This window comes from Cupressus sempervirens, chromosome 3 (assembly GCF_028749045.1).
Source record: "Cupressus sempervirens isolate cs-2001-9-10 chromosome 3, ASM2874904v1, whole genome shotgun sequence".
Lineage (NCBI taxonomy): Eukaryota > Viridiplantae > Streptophyta > Pinopsida > Cupressales > Cupressaceae > Cupressus > Cupressus sempervirens.
This window is the reverse complement of record NC_143120.1, coordinates 584,138,081-584,157,933: the sequence shown is the minus strand read 5'-3', so window position 1 is coordinate 584,157,933 and position 19,853 is coordinate 584,138,081. Positions and strand designations below refer to the sequence as shown.

Below are 19,853 nucleotides of genomic sequence, written 5' to 3'. Positions count from 1 at the left end.
TGACAACGTATGTCCCTAGAGGCCCTAGGACCCCTAAGGATGCATGTGATTGGTTCTAATGCATCGAGAGGCATCATAGGTTAACCTATGACCCCTCTCGACACATTTCATGACAACGTATGTCCCTAGGGGTCCTAGGGCCCCTAGGGATGCATTTAGTTGGTTCCAATGCATCAAGAGGGATCATAGGTTAACCTATGACCCTGATCGATGCATTTCATGAAAATGTATGTCCCTAAGGGCCCTAGGACCCCTAAGGATGCATTTGGTTGGTTATAATGCATTGAGAGGGGTCATAGGTTAACCTATGACCCCTCTTGATGCATTTCATGACAACGTATGTCCCTAGGGGCCCTAGGACTGCTAAGGACACATGTGGTTGGTTCTAATGCATCGAGAGGCATCATAGGTTAACCTATGATCCCTCTTGATGCAATTCATGACAACCTATGTCCCTAGGGGCCCTAGGACCCCTAGGGATGTATGTGGTTGGTTATAATGCATTGAGAGGGGTCATAACTTAACCTATGACCCCTATCAACACATTTCATGACAAACTATGTCCCTAGGGGTCCTAGGGCCACTAGGGACACATTTGGTTGGTTCTAATGCATCAGGAGGGTTCATATGTTAACCTATAAATGTTGTCAATGTATATATTTCAACAAGCTTAAGCTATGTTATAAATCTTATTATATGACAACCTAGGGACATAGGTTGTCATGAAATGCATTGGTAGGGGTCATAGGTTAACCTATGACCCCTCTCGATGCATTATAACCAACCACATGTGTCCCTAGGGGTCCTAGGTCCCCTAGGGACATAGGTTGTCATGAATTGCGTCGAGAGGGGTCATAGGTTAACCTATGATGCCTCTTGACACATTAGAACCAACTAAATGTGTCCCTAGGGTTCCTAGTGCCCCTAGGGACATACGTTGTCATGAAATTCATTGAGAGGGGTCATAGGTTAACCTATGACCCCTCTCGATGCATTATAACCAACCAAATGCATTCCTAGGGGTCCTAGAGCCCTTATGGACCTATGTTATCATGAAATGCATTGGGGCCCTAGGACCCCTAGGGACCCATTAGGAATGCGTCAAAAGGGGTCACTAGGGGCCTTAGGGACATGTGTTGTCATGAAATGCATCAAAAGGGGTCATAGGTCACTACTACATTTAACCTCATTTTTTGACCAAAATTTTCGACCATCAACTAAATAAATTTAGGGTGGTTGAAATGTAAAGACAAAAATTTCTTTTTTTTACATATAAGATCCGTGTTGGTCAAAATTTTGACCAACACAGGGCTTATACATCCACAAAGGAAGAAAACATTTGTTGTTTTAGGTCTTTCCCACGCCTGGTTTCATTTTAGGTTTTCTCTACATTTTTGCATGGATTTTGTAGAGGGTAGGGCTGATCTTCAAAGCAAATCTGCCCCCTACTATGGCTACAAGAAAATGTAAGCTGGTCTTGAAAGTGAATCTGCACTCTGCACCTTGGTTGAGCTTCTTCTAGAAAATGTGGGCTCTCTTTCCTATCTACTCAATCCTCATCGTGAAGTTTATGGCGTTTGAGGAGGGTTAGTGCACTATTTTCCAGGTATTTCATTATCTTCATATTCATAGTTAGAATATAAAATATATAGTTGCACATTCTTTCCCTTTCTATAGAATTGCACTTAATTGGAGATTTAATTGCAGTGTTTTTTTGAGATCAAGTGTTTAAGTCGATTGTATCTTAAAAATATGAGAGATTTTTTAAATAGTTCGTAACAATTTGTTCATATTATTTCTTTAATATATCATAGAATATAATATATCTTACACAATTGAATTCTGAAGTGTATGATTATTACAATTAGATCTCTCTAGTGAACCGTCATTAGAAAAAGGATGTTTTGAATATTTATTTTATTAACCATGGATTAAGTAACTACATGCTCGAACGTAATCAATCTGCCTAATTGTTTTCAAAAGAATCTTGCAATTAGTTCCATCTTTTCTTGTTAAGATCCAAAATTTGCTGCAGTAATCTCCTAAATTAGAAATAGAATTCAAGTCTATTAAGGCATTAGCTATTAATTGGAAAGGTTTTGAATAACTAAAAGTTCACCTGAAGATCACAGCAAAAAACTTGGGAAAATTCTTTGTTGAGATGTAGGTTAGAGAAAGATGTGCACTTGAATTACTTCTGGACAAGATGCATAAAGCTTATTTGTGTAAGGAGTCAATACATCTCTGTGATTGATATTTGATTTCTTGATTCCATTGCATCTTAAACAAGGATGATTATAAGGGATTATGATGGTCCAGGTGACTCTTTTTGCTGTCCATTGTGGTGGGTGTTTCTACTACCTTTTAGCACAGCAGTATCTTGAACCCAAAAGCACTTGGATTGGTAATACATACCCAAACTTCAAGAAGGAAAGCCTCTGGACTGCATATGTCTCCTCCATGTATTGGTCTATAACAACCTTAAGCACTGTTGGGTATGGAGATCTCCGTGGTAAGAACACTGGAGAAATGGTTTTCACTATAGCATACATGCTCTTCAATCTTGGGTTACAAGCCTACTTGATAGGCAATATGACCAATCTTGGTGTCCATGGCACTAGAAGAACATTTAACTTTGTAAGTATATGTAGTAATAGTATTAATTAGGATTCATATTAATAATCTAGTATATTGGTTTTCTATGTAATTGCTGATGGAGTGCTATGTTAGATGGGGTATAGAGAGATGCAGTGAATGTTGCCTCAGATATTTGTGATAGAAACAGACTACCACATACACTAAAAGAAAAAATTCTTGGACATACGAGGCTCAAGTTCAAAACAGAAGCTTTGCAATAGAAAACTATAGTAGGCCTTCCCAAGGAAATTCAGTTTGCCATAGCTCAACATTTTTTTTACTCAAAAATGCAAAAAGTCTATATCTTTCATGGAGTTTCATATGATTTCATTACTCAGATGGTAAATTAATCATGTTTTGCTAAAAATTTGTTAGTGTGGGTTTAGAGATTTCCACAATCTATGTTTATATCATTTAATTGTTTTAGAATTTAGTTTGTGTAATTTTTTATATCAACATTTCATATTACATTCTATGATCTATTAATCAGAATGTTAAGAGAATGAAAGTATATGTAAGATTATAGGATTGTAAGGTTTACAAATAACAATCATTTTCTTTGCCTCATAAATGGATTAATGATTACCTCTTATACCAAATTAATTTGAATTGTTCTCTATAGGGGAATAGATCTAATAGCCATCCAGGTTAATTTTGAGCACTTAGATCTCCTAAGATGTAAGTTGAATTGTGCCGATTTTTCCAATGTAGCTTTCTAGGTGATTCAAGAGTTTAAAGCTAAGGTTTTGTGTTTGGAATCTCTTAGATGCAATGGAGTGTGAAGTCATTGAAAAGTGTCATTTTAAAACACTCGTCCATATTCCAATAGCCCCTCACCAAAAAAATAGTACTTTTGGCACAACTAGACCAATCAGCAACCAAGAAAGATAAAAAATGATCAACTATTAGTGCGTGTATGATCGACTATTAGTACATGTATTATCAAATTAATATATATGTTATCATTTTTTGGAACTATTTAAAAGTGACAATTAGGAAGTATCTATCACAAAACCCTCCTCCATGGTGGCTACTAGATCTCTTCCCCTATTTTGTTTCTGAGATTTGAAATGAATTTTATATCGTTACTATTCTCAATTTCTTGTATCTTTTTCACTTGTGGGTATTTGCGTACTAGTCATATTGAAGTTATGTAAAGTTGTAAGCATTTATCTCTATGTGCATTCCTCTTTACAGGTGACAGAGATGGTGGTAGAGTACGGTCCTCCTAGAGAAGATGTAATTCTCCAAAATGACATCCCATCTGAGCTATATATAGTTGTTTCTAGAGCAGCTGTAAGTTACATTCTCGCAATCTTGCATTCCTTTTCCATATCTATCATGATTCTTGCTTTGAGACTATTTGGTAAGCATCTGAATTCTAAACTAGGACATATATTGCATTGTAGGATTTAATTTTAATGGAGGATGGTCCAACTCCAAAAAAGGCAAGTTTTAAACTAGGTCACAAATAAGAATTTAGTGGATATTTGTATGAATGTCCATTGTCTTCTAAGATCTTGAGTGTAGGTTCTAGAGTTTTCCTCAAAGTAATTGAACCCAAAATTAGAAGAGGGTTACACATTTGTTCTAGTATTTGTGGTAAAACTTGTAAGCTCTTTTCAATGAGAACAAGGTTTTAATGAAATCTTCTTTCATTTGATTATCTAGTGTCATTTCTTATATGAGTTAATGCACTTTATTGGCTCCAGGTTCTTCAATCGGTTGAATAAGGAGATATAGTTTGAGAGATCAAAATTCTATTCAATATTCCATAGCCATTTACAGTCAGAACAAGAAAGCTTTCTCAACTTCTAAGACTTAATAAGAATGTTTTGATCAATCTGATACATTTAAATATTTCAGATGGAAGGATTATTATCAACAACATTTTTGAGGTCTCCAAACATCTAAGGCTCTGGCACATATGGTTTTTTCCTTTTTTGCAATTTAGTTTATTCAATGAAAACATTTTTTTAAAACATGAAGCTGCATTCTTTAGGCATATTGAGGGAAGCAATAACAAACCCTCTCTTACAAGATGGTGAATATATTTTTTACATTCTCTCATTTTCAACAGCATCTAAAGTAGCTTAAAGGAACAAATTTAGAGCATTTGCCATCCGAAATATAGGTTGCTTATATAGAAAGTGATGCACAGTCTCCATTTCCAATAGGCCTTCACTATACAGCTTCGAAAGGGAATGCTCAATTTATGGAAGAACTTCTAAAAAGAGGATCCAAATCTAAAGATGAAGATTATAATGGCTTCGCTTCTCTGGTTAGTCAAATTATTTATTACTCTTATTATCAATGGGCCAATGTTTTTGATCTTATGAATTGATATTTTGGAAAAGACCATATTAACAGGTTGAATCCCCTCGTAAAAGCTTTCTTCCTATAAAATTCTTATTAAGGAACATAGTAGCCTTAGAGTACAAAACCTAAACTAAATTCCATAAAGTATGATAGTCCCCCTGATCAGTAGCCATACTAATCATTTGCATTGTAACTAATTCGTTCCAAACTAAGCATATTGAAAAACTGGATGATTTTTACCATTCATTGTTTGGCATGTTTGAACGGGAGATGAGCATGAATTCTGCAATAAGGGATCTGAAAAATAATTCAATCTCCAACTCTTTTCATCCTCAATCAGTTGTAAGTCCACCCAAAAGAGTAACAATACACTTATCTCATCCAAGCACTTAGAAATTAGATATATTACGTGGAAAATTGATTGTTTTGCCTTCATCACTGGAGCAACTATTGCAAATAGCAGGTAGATTCTAGAAATTTGGCATTATATTTTGATTGCTTAGATGTGTTCATTTAATTTTGAGAAAATTCAAAATTCTTTTTCAAAATATTATCTTTTCAACAATATGTCTTGTGTACTTGATAGCAAGACAAACATTCATATGCAGAGCAACCATTGTACTGAACCCAGATGGTGCAGAGATCGATGATATCAATGTAATTTGGGACAATGAGCCTTTATATCTTTGTTAATTAAATTTTATAAGACACATTTCAATTAGCAGGATTAAAAAGATCAGATAATCATCTTGTTCTGACCTTATAGAAAAGATCAGGAGTTGATATGCAATTACCAAAATATAAAAGGATTATAATGTATATACTATACTACCTTATGGGTTTGCCAAAACTGTAATGTTCACCTTTCTAATTTGATGTTACTATACAAAAACAAAGATTTACAATGCAGGAGAACTTTAAATAGATCTATTAGAAAAAACTTACAATATTGCACTTTTAGTGCCTTTTACATCCTCTAGTGCCTTTTTCGTAGAATTATCAAATTTTACGTGCAAGCTGATATTATATGTGTTGTTTCTTTTCAATTAGGTTGGCATGTGCTCAAACCAATAATGGTTGTGGCAGCATTTAAATCAACTTCTAAAAGATCCTTGACTAGTTCACAAGACATGAGTGCAGCCGCAATAGATAAAGGAAAATCAAATTCCCCTCAAAATGGAGCCCACAAGAGATCAAGGAAACTAGGCCATGCGACATTTTATGCAAACTAGTCTATGGGTAAACTTCTTGTAATTTCTTATAGTACAAATTTTTTATTTAACATTCACATTGATCAACACTAACAACATATGATAAAGGTGATGCTTTTAATATGGATGATATAGTAATCAAAGGTGATTGAATGGTAGTTGCCTTGTGTTTAAAAAACTAGCAATATTCGAATTGGAAAATCAGGAGCATTGTGGAGGAGGGTTGGTCATATTGGATATGATTTTGAAATTTACCATACAACATTGTTTAAAATGGATACCAAAATCTCTGTTAAAATTGTCATCTACTTGGATGGATCCCTGAAAACCAGTCAAAGGTAAAGGATCTTGATTTACTTTTTGTCTCTAGTTTCATCTGTGGGGGATTGGATTTTAATGGTTTTAAATTTTTATTGGTAGCACATGTCTCCTACATAATTAATCTATGTTCATTTTGAATATTACAAGTGACTTTGGGTAGTCAAAAATATTGTTTCCATCTCTCAACATTTCCCTCCTAGTGGTAGCATTGTTGATGAACAGAGCAATCTCTATGGGTTGAAGATAGTGCACCAGTGAGAAACTCCATCTTTTGAACCTACCACAGGCTATGCTGTAACATCCTGCATTGGTTCGACAAGTGTTGGATTGTCAACAACATCTAAATCTGCTGTGTGGTAACCCTGATACCATCTCTTTTGTTGAATCAAAACTTTATGATTAGGAACTGATGCCAAATATCTATTTTTTTGGGCTTAGCTACATCATGATCTCTTTCCAGAGAGGCAAAGTGAACCATAAGATCCACTACAAGTGTGACTGGGTAAGTGTGAAGTTGTTTGCACCTAGGGATGACAACAAAACCAAATTAAAAAAGACCAATGAAAATGCTTAAGTGTCTCCAAGACTGGAGTTGTTACTGAGAGCTACAAACATTTCAAGGGTTTAACTTCTATCTAACATCTCTTATAGATCATATATTTCAATTTTTACTTGGGGCTTTCTAATTTTCTGAAAGCAATTGGTTGAATATAATTTGAAAGCATTTTGTTTCATAAGCCTTTGCCAATTAAAGAGCTATATCATTGTGATGTCTATCTTTATGTGTGTCAAAGAGTCCTAGTTTGTAATGTTGCTAACCATTTTTTTTTCTTTGATAGTTACAGCTTGATACTTTGCTAAATCTTTTTCCTGTGCCCGCTTTCAGAAATTTGGCTTTGCAATGCTTAACTGAGGTATCCATCCTTGCATTTATATAGTATATTCTCTCTACTCGTTTGTTTAATTGTATTGTGGGTAACTTTACTGTAGCAGTAAGGTTCTTTTTTATTTGTTCTCCTTGCATGCCTAATTGATAGTCTCTATTCAGGTTGCAGTACTCAATTTTGGGGACTTCTACGATGCACAATTTGTGAAGCTTTATACAATCTTCATGGTGCAATTGTAGGTAGTGTGAATGAAATTTTTACAGTTTGTGATTTTAGGTGTGTTTTATTTATCTTCTTGCAAATACAAGAAAATTGTGACACATTCATGTTTGAAAGGAGTGAGTAAAATCACAGTTGTTTCAGTTAACTGGTCTCGATAAAAAAAACTATTTTTTTTTGTTTTTTCTTTACACATATTTTACTTTGTACATATCTAAAAATATATTCTAATATTCATTATGTTAGGCTATTCTTCCACCTAGAATGCAAATCCCAGAGCCCTATGCAAATGGATCAATTGAAGAACATGTATGTTTCATTAATGATAATTAATGTTGCTATGTTGTATAACATGGCAGTTTTTAATGGTGTTCCACAGTACAATAACCATATGCATTATTTAAGAACTAAATTTGAACTGTTAGCTTCAGTATGCCACAATATTAATTATACTACCTTTAACATTCCATGCTTTATAGGCATTCATTTAGAATCTGGCTCTTTTCTTCACTTCTTTTTACAAGGTAAAATACTTATTAATGGCTTTTGAACTATTTTGTTTACATGCTGCTTGTCTTCCAAGCTTCCATTTGTATTCTTGATGTTTCTCAGTTCTTATTAAGTATATAATAAATATTAACTTACTAATGCTGGCACATTCCTTTGTGATAAACACTCACCTTATTACTTTGCTTCATTTATAAGCTGTTTTTGCCATTTTATGAATGCCTGTCTAGTTTGACTTAAATAGTTTGTGTGATTTTATTTAATTTGTGTGAGTAAAAGATTTAATTTGTCAAGGTCCCTTCTGCTAGTGTGACAGGTGTTCAAATGTTTGCAAGGTGTAATTCATATGTTATAACTAGTGTACTATGTTTTATCTAATCAAAGGTTCAAATGCTTATTGTAGTCACACATACACATACTTGAAAGTACTCCTAAAAACTAGACTACACTTCTAATGGGTCTTGAATATCTAATTGGTATTTCATATGTGGATGACACTGAAGTTTTCAAGGTGGGTTTTGGGATTTTGGGTTTCTTTTTCTACTTATACTTTGTTACAGTTACAAGCTTTTTATTGTAAGCTCTTTTATTCTAGTTATTTTGCTTTGGTTATAGGTTTGTCTGGATTATTGGAATGCAATAGTCATGAAACTTTTTGAGGCACACAATGCTTCCGACAATCCTTCTACCCCTATTAATGCCATGGGACTTCAGGTAAATCATTCATCAATGCTTTTGTTCAGGCTTTTGTTGTCCTTTGTCAGTTCTTCTTTCTTTAGGGTGAGTAAGTGTATATTGTATATTGCCTTGTTTTTCCATGCAATGTCCCACACTTTATATAGATTCAAAACTCAATTTATCAAATATTGAGGAAATGCCATTAATAACTAAAAAATCATGAAATAGCCTCATGCATCAATAATATCAAGATTCTACCATAGAGCCGTAACTATAAAATTTGATGGAAGAATAAGCAACTTGATTTAGCAAAATGCTTTACATATCTGATTTAGGCATACCCAAAAAATAACTCTCTGCACTGTGTTGGAGATAGTTCTAAAAAAAATTGATTGTAAGGTCTGAACCACAAGGTGGCAGCCACATAGGTCACTTAGAGAGCTTATCACAGAAACAATAAATTTATTTTTACCAACTTAAAAACCTTTTCAATAATGTAGTCTGATTTGGTTGCTTGAGAAGTGCAACTAGGGATGCTAAATCCTAGGTGACTTGACCTAGAATCAATATGCCTAAAGGGATTTCCTCTCTCTCCCTCCCTCCCTCTCTCCCTAAAAAAATTTCCCAATTCATAGCTCCTCTTTCTCTCTTCAATTACTTCTTTCTCGTACTACACTTTTTTAAAGCATATTACATAGGTTTAAATTCTATAAACTTGACAACTCAAAATATTTCAAGGTAATAACTGATACCTCCAATTTGTTTATCCTCTATCCATCTTGTTAGTCTACGAGGACCTGGTGATAGGCTAACCTAATTAACTGCTACATACTAAAAAGGGGACATTAGAATCCATTGAAACCTCTGCTATTAGATTTCCACGATCCAAAAGGGGACATTACAATCCATTGATATTTAAATTGAATGGTGAATACACTAAGATTTCAATTTGATTGGATAGAATGCTCATTTTCTTTCATAATTCAATTTTTTCTAGTTATTAAAATATTTTTGTTAATTGATGTAGCTAGATCAATTCAATGGTGTCAATCATGGCTTGCAAAGAGACCACATTTCTTTGAGGCATTCTATAAAATAGTTCACATGCCTTGCAAAATTAACAATATCAAATTTCCACAATCCATTTGTAATGCAAGTTCATTTTGGATCAGGAGAAAATAGATTTCATTGAAGTTTATAAAATAAGCATATGTTTACATTTTATTCGTTGCTAGTCTTTGCATTAGAGTGATGTTTGCATCATCTCTTCACTCTTACTTTCTGTTGAAATGCATCCTCAACCATGCCTCCTTTTGAATCTCTTCTCAAACCAGCAAGTGCCACCTATAGACTTGATTCACTATGTTGTTGATCACTCTTCTACCACATTCAAATTTGTTGAGTGATTTGTATTATGTTTGGTAGATGTATTCCTATTTTAAGCTGTAGACAACGAATCAGAAATATGCAAGTATTATGTCAGTGCTTAACAATTCAGTTAATTGTCCTAGGACAAGTTTTCCTAGTTCGCTTGTATTATATCTAATGTATGTTCCAACCTATTTAAATTATTTGTCAGTGTACTGGTTATATTGTTCTCCATTTCTAAGTGCCATAATATGTTCTTTTGATGCTGATTTTGTGCAAACAATGGCTTCCTATTTAGTATCTAATGCAGTTGCAACATATTACCTTTACATGACATATGTACACCCTTTTATCTTTTCTTTAGCAACAATAATCCCTATGCCCCCTGATGAAGTTTTACGCAAAGGTAGTGGAACTCTTTGTGAAATGTTACTTATGGTTCAGGCGACTAATTCAAGCTAGATCTTATTAAGTGTTATAATGCTTAAATGCTTTCTTCAAGTCCCAAATTTTCATTCCAGAAAAATCTATTTATTTTCTTTAGCGATTTCATCCTTTTTATTCATAGGTTTTTTGAAAGGTGCAGTGGATGTTGTTGCTTATCCCTTCAAATATGGTAAGTTTGAATGACAATGTAATTTTATTTTTAAATTCAATTGTGTAAGTATTTTTAGCATCATCATTTTGGATCAAATGAATTTGTGGTTTAGCATCAATGTTTTGGATCAATTGAATGTGTGGTTTAACATCAATGTTTTGGATCAAAAGAATTTGTGGTAAGCATAATCTTGTAGCTACATCAACATTAATCTATTTGAAAAGTAAATTTTTTGTTTTTCAATTTGATTGTGTATGGTTTTTTTAGGATCAATGTTACGGATCACACTACAAGATCAATCATCAGGAGACAAGAATGCAAGAGTGAAGTGTAACAGATGATTTGGTGCAGGAAGTGGAAGTGTTGGTGGTCCCATTGGGGGGCATTCACCACATCAAGGTTCACGTCAACCAATTGGAGGTATGGGATCTGGTTTCAACTTTGTTGGTCTTGAAAATCTAGCAAGCCAAACTTTAGTTGGAGGTCCACTGTCTCAAACTGGTTTATTTACTCAGGTAATCATGTATATTTGCTAGCTTTTTTTTGATAGGTAGGAAATACTAATAGTTGTAGAAAGCTGTGGGAAATGATTTTTGAACATTCGACTGAAGTTTGTATTAATGTGTTATGGTAGTTGCCTAATCAAGGATTGCGTCAAAGCCTACGGGATGGGAAATTAAATCATATTATGGGATGTGGATGTCAGTATCAAGGAAGATATTCTTTGGTTTTAGGCATCTAATGTTGTATTCATGTTGTCTTTGATTTTGATTGACTTTTCATGCTAAAGTGTCAAATGGTGGACTTTCTTACATAGTTACCAGATCTGGTTAGTTTTAAATCAAAGTTAACTTGATCCAAATTTTTTGTACCAAGAAAATTTGTCCAATTCATCCTTGGCTTTTCAATTCCTATACAAATTTTAATGAATTCTTTCTTGGGTTCTGGATTTCCAATTTTTATGGATCTCCTGAACAAATCAATTTTTGGACTAGGTAATTATGGTTTTTGAACATTGAATTGATCAAACCTGGTGGTTTTGAATTGAGCCTCTATAGTTTCTTTTCATATAGAGACAATTCTAACACTTTGTGAACATTATGTTATGGTAGAAGAAAATAGCAAGGACACTCTCGGCATCATCTGCAAGGAGCCATGGGGACAATTCAAAGCAATATGCTTCTCCGAGTAAAAATAAAGAAGTCGGTAAAAGAGATGAAGCTTCCTTCCAAGGGGCCAAAACACCTTCCACTCCACGTGAATCACACAACTTCTCAACATCAAGGTCTTCCACATACCAGTCAAATGAAACTGTTCTCTCTGACCTTGTTGATATGGACTATGGTAAAGTGTGTGATATGTAAGTGTATGATGGAATAGAGAAAATCTAGAGCACCACTATAACTTATAATATAGAGGGATGGTGATAGTAGTTAGTTGGAGGTCAGTTCCAACATTCCATCCATCCCTTTTTGGGTACATGATGATAATTTTATTTGGTGGTTGTATTTGAGCAACATAATAGTTCTATTCACATTATATATCAAGTAAATAAATGGCTTGACATTACTTAAACTTTTCATGCTATCCATTTTTTTATATAATCAAAAGGCTTGAAATGTGGCAAAATGTTCACCATTAAATGGGGACAATCCCTATGGAAATTAACTAAACTTAGTTGAATTGTGCAATAATAAGTCATGTTATGTGTACCCCATATGTTCAAAACATGAAAATAATTCTTTTTATCATATGTTTTATCGTTTGGTGGGCCTTGTTAGCCATGGAATGCCTTCATACAATGTACATGATTTATCTCAATCATATAACTAATTATATATTCTTCATATTAGTTATTATCGGTATTTTTCAGGCATTCTATAAAATAGTTCACATGCCTTGCGTATGATATCACATTTTGCATGCATCCTGCACTCTCTCTCATCCGACTGATGATGGATTATGCAGAGTGATTTGAAACCATGATGCTAAAAAACACAGTCAAATCCAAAATGAACTTGCACTACAAATGGATTGTGGAAATCTGATATTAGTAAAATTGCATGCATGTCTACCAGGACAATCACAACTTAAACATATATTTGTCCTGGTAGACATGCATGCAAAATTAACAATATTAGATTTCAACAATCCATTTGTAGTGTAAGTTCATTTTGGATTTGATTGTGTGTGTTTTTTAGAATCATGGTTTCAGATCACTCTGTGTAATCCATCATCAATTGGATGAGAGAGTGTAGGATGCATGCAAAATGTCATATCATAGGCAAGGCATGTGAACTGTTTTATAGAATGCCTGAAAACAAATTTCACCTAGTTGTTGGTGGAAATTTCCAGCTTCATTGGTTGAAATTGCCACCAACGCTTGGGTTTTTTCTACTTTCATTGGTTGAAATTTCCACCTTCATTGGTCAAAATTTCCACTAGTGCCTAAATTTTTTTCTACCTTTTGTTGGTCAAAACTTCCACCAACGCCTAAATTTTTTTCTACCTTTGTTGGTCAAAATTTTGACCAATTCCTGATTGAACTTAGGCAATGGCTTTGGAAGGTTTTCAACCAATAGGTTGGTCAAAATTTTGACCAACCAGTCAGAAAAATATCGACCAATGGGTTGGTAAAAAATGGTCAAAATTTGGTCGAAATTTGGGTCAAAAATTTGACCAATAAAGGTCAAAAAATGAACCCAAATATACTAGTAGGTCAACCTATGACCCCTTTCGATGCATTTTATGACAATATTATATATAATATAATACTGTATATTTAATATAATAATAATATATTATTAGATTATATAACAATAATAATCATATATGTTACTAGATTATAGATTTAATAATAATAATAACCATATATATTATTATATATAATAAGAGTCATATAATATTAATATATATATTTAATAAAATTTATATTTATCATATATATTACTATATTATATTTAATAATAATAATCATAATCATATGTAATAATAATATCAATGTCCACACTTCCCCCAAATAAATTTCCCTCTAAAACATTCTAAGGTTTCTCTCTGAAATTTATTTCCTCTCAAATTTCTCTCCTTCCAAAATTGCAATTGGAAAATCTTTCCTCTCAAATTTCCCTCCAAAATTTCAATTGAAAAATCACGTACCTGATCAGATGCTCGATTTCATATTGGATACCTAATTTGATTTCAGGTATCCGATTAGGCTCAGTTTTTACCAAGCCTATTTGGTCAATGCAAAAAATGTGTTTGAGGAGGGTTTCATTGACACTTAGACGTTAGGTAGCCATTTGACAATGTTATTTTCATCGAAATTGAATGAAACAAAAAGGTTTTTTTTTATAACACTCTCAAGATTCCATCAATATAATTGCTATCAAATTCTGAGTTCATTAAGTATTTAGTAGTTAATTTTCAATAAAGATGATTGTAAAGTGTTGATTGACATACTAATTGAAAAATAGCTATAACTTTCAAATGGTATAACAATTTTTAAATCCAAAAGTTGTGTTACATTCTATGCTTCACCTAATATAAGGAAAAAATAATAATTTGGTAAAGTTTTCTATTAGTTAAGGTGGTCAGACATAGGAGCTTTTTTTTTTTTTTTTTTTGAAAAAGTTTTAGTAGAAAATTCATATTTAATTATTTATTGGAATAGAAATACCCAAAAATATGCGTCACATCTGGGCATAAGTCTAATTTTTATATCTATAATTATATTAAATATATTATCATTTGATTTTGATTAAGGTGGTCAAATATACACTACTTTTTATTTTCACCCTAAAATTTTCGTAGTATTGCATTAAAATCCAAACTTTTGACCAATCAAATATTTTTTTCTCCAGATAAGGCCTAGTAGTTTAGAAACTACATTCAATTTCGTAAGATTATTTTCTTACAACTCTTTGATATAAAGTCCAGAACTACTTTAAAATTGTCATGAGCCAATATTAATATATTTCTTCTTTATCAAACATGTAATGTATTTGTTTAATTATTTAAAAATGATATCTTCAATATATTACCATAATAACACTACTGTTGAATTATTTCAATCAATAGCATACAAGCTATAATAAATAGTATTAATGTTGAATTTATAATCACTAAGCCAAATGTAATCATTCATAATTATATTACTACAAACATATTACTCATTAAAAAAATACATTAATATCATAAACTACACATTAACTTTAAATACATTAACCTTACCATTACTATAAACTATAAATATTTTCAATTTAATAAAATAAATAAACCTAAACCTAAACCTAAACCTAATTAACCATATAACATTCCATAACATTAAAAAGCATCATATAGTATGGGCACGACTTTCCATCACATCTACTCCAATGAATATTAATTAGGGTTAGGTCAAGTTTGTAAGGGACAAATAGAAAAAGGCATGAAAAAATAAAGGTGTAGAAGGAAATAATCAAAGGAATATCATAAGAATGAAAAGAACAATAGAAAAAGTGTAGAAAACATTTTAAGACCCCATGTGGAGATCTGAGTACAAATCATTGATAATCCCTATGTCACATTCATATCCAGCGCCAATCGCTGATAGTACCCTCAACCAAATATAGTCGGGTACTAACGTTGCCTAGGACTAGCATCACCACCATGGGATGTTATCAAATAGTTAGGTACATCTAAACATCAATACATTATTATGTATCAAATATGGATATAATAAAGTTAAAAGGGATGGGAAGCAATCATTATTAATTTTTGTATAAGTTATTAGGATTAAAAAGTACATGTGGAATTCGATTAATAAGGACCATTATGTTATGATATATATAATTCTTAAATTGGTTCCATTATATTCAATCAAAGATTATATATTTAAATTGATTATTAAAGTTCATAAAGCAATTTGCATGAGCAAAGGAATATACACTAAATTGATAGATACGTGCTATAAGTCATTGGAAATATGTATACATATAAATGTATGTATGTATGTATGTATGTATGCATGCAAATGTATATATATATATATATGATGATATATACATCAAAATATATATAAACAAACATTGCATTGAAGGAATACTAGTATATTATATCAAAATATATATCCTTAAAGATTTAAATGACATCAAAAATGCATTTCAATTATAGAGAGTCCATCTCTTGTTTGAGTTATGAAATCTTAAGATAGGGAGTTGGTGGAGGGAGAGGTAGAGTAAACTTGGGCACATGACAGATGTCCTCCAGGGAATCGCTTGTAGCCTATTTCATGCACCCTCTACACTGTAAATCTACCATCTCAAGATGATCATAAATAGGAGAGAGAAGGTTGTCTATGTGCTATAAGAAGAGATCTTCCAAATAAACTAAATAAATTAATTTAAACGCTCATCTCCTCAAACATTTTAATAGCAATGATGGTCATAGGTTTGCTTAATTTTGGATGATTCCCTAACTTATGCCCAAATTTTGAATTTTAGGTCAAGGGGTTAAAAAGGGGTCATCACAAGTGGTATCAGAGCATGATCCTACCATCTTGAAAATATAGTAAATGAGAAAAGGAGAAAAAATGAGTGAACAATTGTCTAATGGACTTAGGAATGTTATGGAATAGACAAATCAAACTTTAGCAGAGCAAATAGAGAGATCAAACCAAGCACTTCTCTAGGCCCTACAAAACATGGGAAATTCCATAAACAATCTTAAAAACAATAATCTAGTGGAAGAGACATAAGTTCAAACCACTTAGAAAATAATGGAGCTTCATCATCTCAGGTGCCCAAACCCCCTTTCTTACCTAGGGAGGGCCCCTTGATGGAAGAAGAGGGATAGAAAACCAATAATGCTATTGAGAATGCAAGAGCTTATGCTAGCCTTGAACCATAAATAAGAGAGTTAGTAACATTTAAAGAATTCTATGAAGCCAACAGGCAAGAAACCCATAGGAAAGAAAGTAGACATCAAAATCAAGACTTTAGAAGCAAAGTAAATAAAGTAACACTTCCAAATTTTGATGGATCAAAAAAGTTTACTACATGTGCTTGGCTACAAAAATTGAACACTTTCCTTACCCTTAGTCCATTGATGGAAGAAGATGCACTTTAATTCGTGATCCTTCACCTAGAAAGGATGACACATGATTGGTGGCATCATGGCCTTGTTACTCAAGGACACCAAAATATTACTTCTTATGAAGAATTCTCTCAAAATATCATTAAGAGATTTGATAGAAGGCATGCTCAAGAAAAATTTAAGAAATTAACTCAAATAAGGCAGCAAGGGATAGTATTAAAGAATTCCAAAAGATTTCAGTCCAAGTCACATGAGTAGATGATGAACACTCTACCTACTTGTTCATAGAAGGACTAAAAGATTCATTAAAGGGTCTAGTAAGTGCCCTAAAACCTTCATCCTTAGATGATGCTTTTGAAATAACACTAAGATTGGAAGTCTCAACCACAAACAACAAATCATGGAATAAGCCAAATACAAAATATCACAAAAAAGATAAATCATACAAAAAGTTCATTCCTACAAACGATTGAGAGGAACTTAAGAAGAAGAATTTATGCTTCAAATGCCAAGAGCCATGGGAGCTAGGCCATAATTGCAACCAAAAAAGAACACTTGTCGCAGTTGCAGTAAAGACTGGGTGCTAGGACATATATGTGGAAAGAGAGGCCACATCCAAAGAATGGAAGAGGATCTTGAGGAAGAGAATATCAACAAAAAGGAAAAATGTAACAAAAGAAATGAAGCCACTATGACTCAACCCTTTAAAAATCAAGTCTTAAGAATTAGGTGCACTCTTAATGGACAAAAAGTCATTGCACTAGTTAATAGTGGAGCATCCCATAATTACATTGATGAAAAAATCATTAACAAAATAAAATTAAGAACTAAAAGTTTCAAGGGATTTACTACTGTTCAAGCCACAGGATCATTGGTACGATGTACAAAGGTGATTCCACAACAAGAAATTGCATTAGGAAGAAAACAAACCATCAGAGAGGACCTACATGTGGTTCCACTAGACTCATATATAATTTTGGGGGCTCCATGGATATTTTCTTTGGGATGTTTCAAGTTTGACCTTCCAAATTTGAAAATCCATTTTGAGCACAAAGGGGAAGAAATAACATTGGAAGGAATACCTGATGGTTCTACAAAACTAGTTTCATGCAAAAGAATAGAAAGAATATTGCGACATGGTCAAGGAAAGTGGGTTGCACAATGTTTAGTACTAAAAAAATCCACTCCACAAGAATTAGCCATCCATATAGATATTGAACCCATCATTAAGAAACATCAAAGGGTTTTTGAAGAAATTCCACTACTATTACCACCCAAAAGAGGATTTGAACACATTATATAATTGGAAAAGTATGTTAAACCAGTGATCACCACCTCTTACCAACATCCTCAAAAGTATAAAGATGAAATTGAAAAAGCCATTCAAGAACTCCTAGCAATGAGACATATTCAACCTAGTTCCAGTCCTTTTGCATCATCGGTGGTACTTGTGAAAAAGAAGGATGGGACAATGAGAATGTGTACAGATTATCAAATACTAAATAAGAAAACTATTAAAAATTGCTACCCCATTCCTAGGGTGGATGAACTCATAGAAGAACTTCATGGAGCAGTGTATTTTTCTAAGATTGATTTACGTTTGAGATACCACCAAATCCAAATGAGGAAAGGGGATGTTCCCAAGACAAAATTTAGATGTCATTATGGGCATTTCAATTTTCTAGTTCTACCCTTTGGCCTAGCTAATGCCCTGACTACCTTCCAATCATGTATGAATCATATCTTTCGGAAGCAACTTAGGAATTTTCTCCTTATTTTCTTTGATGACCTTCTTATCTATAGTAGGTCATGGTCGAAGCATCTCCAACACATTGAAGAAGTCTTAAGCATTTTAGAATCTGAATCCTTATTCGCAAAGGCATCAAAGTCTGAAGGGTGTAATCGTAGATGAAGAAAAAGTTAAAGCAATAAGGGAATGGCCAAAACCCAAAACTCTAACTCAACTTAGAGGATTATTTGGCATATGTAGCTATTATAGAGGGTTTGTGAAGATTTTTTCCAAGTTAGCATCGCCTTTAACAGACTTAACAAAAAAGAGAAATTTTGGATGGAATGAAGCAACACAGGAGGCTTTCGAAGAGTTAAAAGAAAAATGAGCTCTTGCCTAGCCTTAGCTATTCTAGATTTTACACAACCCTTTGAGTTACAATGTGATGCTTTTGGTGAAGGAATTGGGGTAGCACTAATGCAAAACAAAAACCCTATTGCTTTTGAAAGCTAAAAAATTTCAAAGACACAAAAAAACTACTCAATCTATGATAAGGAAATGTTGGCTATCATGCACACATTGACAAAATTTAGACAATACCTAGTATGCAGAAGGTTCAATATTAAGACAGACCATAGTACATTAAGGTTCTTCATGAATTAGAAAGACCTTAATGATTGCCAACAGAAATGGGTGAGTAAAATCCAAGCATATAATTTTGATATTGAGTATGTCAAAGGAACCCATAATGTGGTAGTAGGTGCTTTACCCTGGCAAAGCCAATTGAATACCCTTACTAGTATCACAGGCAACTGGAAAAATGAAATTGTTGCAGAGTATGCTAAGGATTAAAGAAATAATGAGATCATGGAGGGAAATATACCCAATGGTGAATTCAAAATCATTGAAGAACTCATACTATATAGGGGAAGAATACTGCTTGTAGCAAATTCTAAGGTTAAAAGAAAGATTATGAAGGAATATCATGACAACCCTCTATTTGGACACACTAGATTCTACAAGACTTACAAGAAGATAAGGGAGAGGTACTCTTGGAAAGGCCAAGAGAAGGACATTATGAAATATGTCCAAGAATGTATGACATGCCAAAAAAACAAGTCTGAATAGAACTATCCAGCTGGTTTATTACAACCATTACCCATCCCAAACCAAAAGTGGGAAAGTATTTTCATGGATTTCATTATAGGATTACCAAAGGTGAAAGAAAGATATTCCATCCTTGTAGTGGTAGATAGGCTAACCAAATATGCACATTTCTTTCCCATATCCATACATTATAAGGCACT

At 33.2% G+C, this 19,853-nt stretch overlaps 2 pseudogenes; both read left to right on the top strand.

Moving 5' to 3' along the window:
• Positions 1–1,398: 1,398 nt before the first annotated feature.
• On the top strand, positions 1,399–4,370 carry LOC149567776 (potassium channel KAT2-like; annotated as a pseudogene).
• Positions 4,371–4,620: 250 nt separating this feature from the next.
• On the top strand, positions 4,621–5,649 carry LOC149567775 (potassium channel KAT2-like; annotated as a pseudogene).
• Positions 5,650–19,853: the final 14,204 nt, after the last annotated feature.